Source organism: Odontesthes bonariensis, chromosome 1 (genome assembly GCF_027942865.1).
Source record: "Odontesthes bonariensis isolate fOdoBon6 chromosome 1, fOdoBon6.hap1, whole genome shotgun sequence".
In the NCBI taxonomy this organism is placed as follows: Eukaryota; Metazoa; Chordata; class Actinopteri; order Atheriniformes; family Atherinopsidae; genus Odontesthes; species Odontesthes bonariensis.
In genome coordinates, this window is record NC_134506.1 from 5,211,530 (window position 1) to 5,218,182 (window position 6,653).

General features: G+C 42.1%; 1 long non-coding RNA gene across 2 annotated transcripts; it reads right to left on the reverse strand.

The window, feature by feature from the left end:
* Nucleotides 1–292: 292 nt before the first annotated feature.
* LOC142381247 (uncharacterized) lies at nt 293–2,018 on the reverse strand. Of its 2 annotated transcripts, XR_012769895.1 has the most exons (5): nt 1,835–2,018; nt 1,339–1,442; nt 1,140–1,254; nt 940–1,051; nt 293–838 (listed from the first exon to the last, which is right to left on the reverse strand). It is a non-coding gene; the product is annotated as an uncharacterized LOC142381247 (long non-coding RNA). The 2 variants fall into 2 exon arrangements; XR_012769893.1 differs by lacking the exon at nt 1,835–2,018 and having other exon boundaries at nt 1,339–1,626.
* Nucleotides 2,019–6,653: the final 4,635 nt, after the last annotated feature.

Sequence of the window (6,653 nt, forward strand, 5' to 3'; positions counted from 1 at the left end):
ATTCCTTATCTCAGTCAGCGGTCGCCACAAATGGAAACCAATATTTATTCCACTGCCTAGAACATATTGTTAAAACATTTAACTATACCCACTATCATTATTGAAACATTTGTGATCATTAATTGAAATCATTTTAGATAACTGATGATTTTAGATGAACCACTAGATAATTTAGTTTCCCCACAGACTACACATAAATTACATCACCATATAAATATACATTAGAGAGTACCATGATGTTCCTTTATTGAACAAGGATGAATCAAAGCAAGTAAACCATCAGCTCCTTTCAAAACTGAAGTCACACAGTGCTCTACAAGACAAAAAGCACAGAATCAAAGCATGCAGTTTGAGACAAACTGTTTGTAAAAATGGCCTATACAAATAAAATTGCCTTGCCTATACAGCACAAAAACCTAACAAAAATTCCTCTGCCATTGCAGGCCCAACTTAAAGCAACATGCATATTAATTAAAATAATTTAACACATATTGGTCTCTGACCAGCTGACCACAGTCGTCATCCGGGAAGATGGCAGGATTGTCCCAGTCTATGAGAGCTGGCACTCTGGGGGCCCTCTCCTTTCTCAGGCAGGCCACATTGTGGAGGACAGCACAGGCCACAATGATATCACATGCCCTGTCTGGGCTGACTCTCAGGTGGGTCAGACACAGAAAGCGTGCCTTCAGTAGGCCAAATGTCATTTCGATCCGGGCCCTTGTTCTGGCATGGGCATGGTTGTATGCCAGTTGTGCCTCCAGAGGGTCTGCAAATGGAGTGAGCAGAAAAGGCTGGCAGGCGTACCCTCTGTCACCCAGCAATACACCCAGGAATTCACCTGTGAATACAAAATGTTACCATCACAACCTCATAAGTAGTGACATTCTTAACACAGCCATTGTGTTAAAAGTGGTTATCAATAGAGGTTCTGTGGCTCACCTTGTGATAGGCGCCGATAGATCTCTGAGTTCCGAAACACTCGGGAGTCGTGGACCGAGCCGGGCCACTTTGCCACAACATTATTGATCAAATAGTTAGCATTGCAGACCATCTGAAATGATAAGATGTTAAACCGATTAATGCACATCACAGGCAATGTACAGTGTTCATTAATTAACTTTATCAAAAGTCATGTTCACCTGTACATTGATGCTGTGGAAGTTTTTCCTCTTCACAAAATCCCCTCATGGCCACCTGAGGGGGGTTTTATTTTGATGTGTGTGCAGTCCACTGCACCAATGACATTGGGGAAACCTGTAATACGATGCAATGAGTATCTTACTCTGAATGTTAAAATTGTAATTGTAACTGTAATTTAAAAAAAAATAAAATTCTTACCTGCAATCCTATAGAACTCCTCCTTGATGTCACAGAGTCTTCTATGCCCAGGGAAGGAGATGAAGATGCTTGCAAGTCCTTTAATTGCGTTTTTTTTTTCACTGCTAAAACAGTACAGGCATTGTGTGGGCAGGCACATTCTTAATAAAAAGTTGCTGCCATGTCCATTTTGGTTGCTTGCTTGCGCTTGACTCAGAGCGCGGATCTCGAAAACACATGAGAAGCTATACAGAATCATACGCGGCGGACAGCACAGCTTTATGCCAATTACGCACACAGGCTCCACACGCATCGCGTCTGCAATCATAACTCATTAGGGGAAATCACATTTTGCCAATATTTTAGAGACCCCTCAAGATTTCCCAAATCATGTTTTCGGGGGAGTCTCGTGTCAGTTTCAGGGGGTCTCGGATCCCCCGAGTCCCCCGTAGTTCGAACACTGCCTAATTGTGATAAATTCAGTGGAGTGGTGAGTGTGTATTTGTGCACTACTTACGCATTCAGGCGGTCAGCAATGGTTTGCCACGCTTGCTCCCTTTGTTTTTTAACTGTGGCAGTATTTCCTTTTTGTTTTATTTTCTCCGTCACCTCTTCATATGCTTCCATTAATAATTATTGCTCCGCTGGGGAGAAATACGCCGCCCTTGTTGCCATGGTGAATCAGTGAATCTATGATCGATCGTGGGGTCTATTTTAGAAAGCCGTGTGCAGCACTTATCCAGGATCGCTTTCACCTGGCTTAATGAATCCGTGTCTGCTCATCCTGGATTGGCCTTTGTGCAACCAACTAAGCCCGGCTAAGTAACTCATCCTGGATGTCTAAATCCTACTTTTGTGCAACGGGCCCCTGTTTGTAACCACAGAGAACTCAGCTCAAGAGAAGTAATCAAATAAGAGATTAAAAACATGGTTGGGGATCTAGAAGTAACCCAGTTTGTGTCTTGCATCGCTTGTTTTCATACAGTAAAACACATGTAGCACTTATTTAACCTCATTATTTTGTGTTCTGTCATTTCAACATATTCCTTGTTGTGGGTCCGTGTAACGCTTTGCAGTGCTTTGATCCATTTTTAGAATTCACATGAAAAAGATGAAAATTGGGTTCAAAACTTCAATTTTCAATTTTGAAACTAGTCCGTAAATAGATAAATAGCGTTATTTTTATTCAGTCGGTGATCAAACACGATGAAAAAACAAAACAAAATATCAACTGAAACTAAAGTAAAATTTGTTGATGTATTCTTTGTAATTTTTGTTTCGATTTTAGTTGGGCTGAACCACAAGGGGGGAGGGCCTGTTCAATGCACATTACGTGTTTATTATTGATATTTTTCTCAGAAAATGGCACGTTATGATAACGTTGCGGGAACGGGAGCCTGACTTCAGGTGAATTCTAAAAATGGAGCAAATCACTGCAAAACACGGACCCCCGGGGTCAGTTGCGCTGTAACCCATGCAACGTTTCGGTTCAGCTGATGTCTGCTTTGCAGAGGTCATTCACAAACTTATTCCTGTCACATTCTTAATGTAGCCTACATCTGCGTCTTTGTAGGCAATCATCTTCGTGCAGTGAATGTACTAAAATAAAACTTAGGATATTGTCCTAGGCCAGTGTGTTTACGCAGAGGGCGGGGTTTACACACTTAGTATTAACCTAATTAAATAGGCTACTCATACTGACTGTTTAACAAAATGTAGGCTATTCGTGCCCAAACATAGCCTAAGTGGCATAGGCAACACTCAGCATCACCGTTTCTTTACTGATAGTGCAGTATTGATAGTGCGAAGGGCGTAAAACATATGACAATATTAAATCATGCCGCAACTTAATTGAGAATGAGGAGTCACGTGACTCCGGTCAGCCGGTCGGCCATGTTGGCAGGAGACGCTATTGGTTGCCAGGGGCAACGCCATCAGAACTTAAAGGAGAAGCGCCTATATATTCCAGATATCTTCCCACATTTGTCATTTCGGCAGGACAGAGACGAATACAAAAAAAAAGAAAGAAAGCAAAGCAATGCAGAAAGATAAGGCGAAAGAAAAGGGACCTTACAGGGACAAGCTTATTACAAGCGCAAAGCAGCGGTATTTGGAGAAGCTCTCGAGCATCCAAAATAGGCCTATTGATCCTTACGAGCTCCCTGCAGCAGAATGGCTCAGAGACCTGGACCAGTTACCTCCGTGCACATATATGGACATAGTAAATTATCTTGTCTTTGGTGTAAGTTACTACTTACAAGTTAAGACTTGTTTCGACTTGTTTCGTAAACACTAGATTAACGAGATGTTCAATGTACACAAACGTTTCCAATGTTTTGATGTATGCTAAAGCTTATGTTTAGGTAGTTAGTTGTCATTTGATTTTAGCCCAACGACACATTTAATTTCCAACGTCTGTACCTCTCGGGAGCTGAAAAAGCAGCTAATTGAATTACTTATTATATGTACCACAAACAGCGCTTTTTGTCCGCTCATTGAACAAAAAAATAATCGAATTAGCTTAAATATGTTTTTTGTTTTTTTTAAATGCTTCCTCACGCGGAGTTCAAAGTTAAGTTTACGCCAAATAAAATCTGGTGTTTAGTACAATCCGGTGTCTCCTCGTCAGGTCAGACGCCTGCTCTCCCTGATGCTGCATCCATTTAGGAAACCTAAAAAAATGTATTTCGTTGTTCCTATGTTTCCCAAACGTATTATGTGAGGTACTGGAACAGTTCTTCACACAGCAGTGATTTCCAGGCATGTTCTTGCAATTCCGCACTGTTTAAACTTACTGATTTAAAAACACACGCGTACACTGTAAACGAACGGAGAGAATGGCGTTTTCACGCTAGCATCCTGCCAACATGGCGGATAGGGGCGGGGCTCTGTACTATGACGACAACTCCTCATTCTCAATAGGGTACTGGAGCCTATTGGAAAGTTTGCAGGTTGGCCTACAGCTGAGCCAGTCGTTCTGTCAGATCTGTACGTCTCAAGCTGACTTGCGATCCATTTCATTTGTAGGCCTATCTCTACAAAACACATCTGGCGCTACTCGAGCCAAGACATCCCCCCGGCCCCCGCGTGCATGGTTCAGTCCAACCACGACGCAGAAATTGAAAATTGGAATATTAACTCATTTTACTTTCCACCGACAAATTACAATGAAATGAACAAACAACATCAATTATCTGTTTTCTGAGTTGTCTGGAAAATTGAAGTTTTGAACCCAATTTTCATCTTTTTCATGTGAATTCTAAAAATGGATCAAAGCACTGCAAAGCGTTACACTGAGTTTGAATACGAATTTCTAATATTGAATTTTTACAGCATCAAAATCAGACTTTGAATTTGAAAAACCAACAGTGGAAAAAAAATCAATTTCTAAAAACAAAAATCAGTGGAAAAAAATTCAGCATCTAAAAAAAAATTCAGTGGAAAAAAATCCAACATCTAAAAATTCAACTTCAAAAAATTCAGTGGAAAAAAATTCAACTTCAAAAAATTCAGTGGAAAAAAATTCTGTGGAAAAAAATACAACTTAAAAAAATTCAGTGCAAAAAGAACCAGACTCAACATCCGGGTAAACAGGGAGAAGCAATCGATCCCTGTCTCAATTCATTTGAGCTATTGAGCTGATCTGATGAATTCAATTCAAATTCAATTCAAAAATACTTTATTTATCCCAGAGGGAAATTAAATGTTGATGTAGCTCAATTAAATCAAAGAGTTATTATAGATGCTGATGGCTGTGGGCAGGAAAGATTTCCTGTAGCGGTCCGTTTTGCATCCAAACTGAAGAAGCCTTTGACTGAAGAGACTCTGTTTTCTGATAACAGTCTCATGGAGAGGATGTTCAGGGTTGTCCATAATCTCTTGATTTTATGCAAAATCCTTCTTTGCATTATTGTCTCCAGAGGTTCCACAGTCGTCCCCAGAACAGAACCAGCCTTCTTTATCAGGTTGTTGAGTCTTTTTAGGTCCCTGGTTCTGATGCTGCTGCCCCAACAGATGACGCAAGAGGAAATGACGCTCTCAACAACAGACTTGTAGAATATCTGCAACATCTTGTTGCAAACCTTGAAGGACCTTAGCCTCCTCAAGAAGTACAGTCTGCTCTGTCCTTTCTTGTAGATTGCTTCACTGTTGTGTCTCCAGTCCAGTCTGTTGTCCACATGAACACCAAGGTATTTATATTCCTCAACCACCTCCACTTCTTCTCCCATGATGGAAACAGGGTTTGATCTGACCTTGTTTCTCCTGAAATCTACAATCATCTCCTTTGTTTTGTTAACATTCAAGATGAGATGACTGTTCCCACACCATGCCACAAAGCGGTCCACCAGCTCTCTGTACTCAGCTTCTTGTCCATCTCTGATACACCCGACAACTGCAGAGTCATCTGAATATTTCTGTAGATGACAGGAGTCTGACTTGTACTGGAAGTCTGAACTGTACAGAGTGAAAAGGAATGGTGAGAGTACAGTCCCCTGTGGTGCTCCTGTGCTGCTGATCACCTGGTTAGACACACAATTCTTCAGTCTGACAAACTGTGGTCTGTTTGTCAGGTAGTCATTAATCCAGGTGATTGTTGAGGCCTCCACCTGAGTCTTCTGGAGTTTCAGACTAAGCAGATCAGGCTGTATTGTGTTAAATGCACTGGAGAAATCAAAGAACATGATCCTCACAGTGCTGCCTGCTTTATCCAGATGACAGTGGGTTTGTTGAAGCAGGTGTATGATAGCGTCTTCAACTCCAACTCCATGGCGATAAGCAAACTGCAGGGGGTCCTGATATGTGCTGGTTTGCTTACACAGGTGGGTCAACAGGAGTCTCTCCAGGACCTTCATGATGTGGGATGTCAGTGCAACAGGTCTGTAGTCATTGATATCTGAAGGGTGAGTTTTCTTTGGTACCGGAACCAGACAGGATGTCTTCCACAACAGTGGTACCTTCTCTTGGGTCAAGCTAAGGTTGAAAAGGTGTTGCAGAATCCCACAGAGCTGCTCTGCACAGGCCTTCAGGACTCGGGGGCTGACACCATCTGGACCTGCAGCCTTGTTCCGGTTCAGTCTTTCCAACTGCCTCTTCACCTGACTTCTAGAAACAGAAAAGTGGGAGGGGGAGGCAAAGGGGACAGCAGCATCTCCTGATTGGGTTGATGACAAACTAGTGGAAGCAGAAGAATCCATGACTGAGGTGGAGGTGGAGATGTTACAGGAAAGCTGTGGGTCAGAGGAGGGTGGGATGTCTCTTTGGCTGGGAACAGGAGGGGAGGATGGTGAGCTTGTTCCTGAACTGAACCTGTTGAAGAATGTGTTCAGCTCATTTGG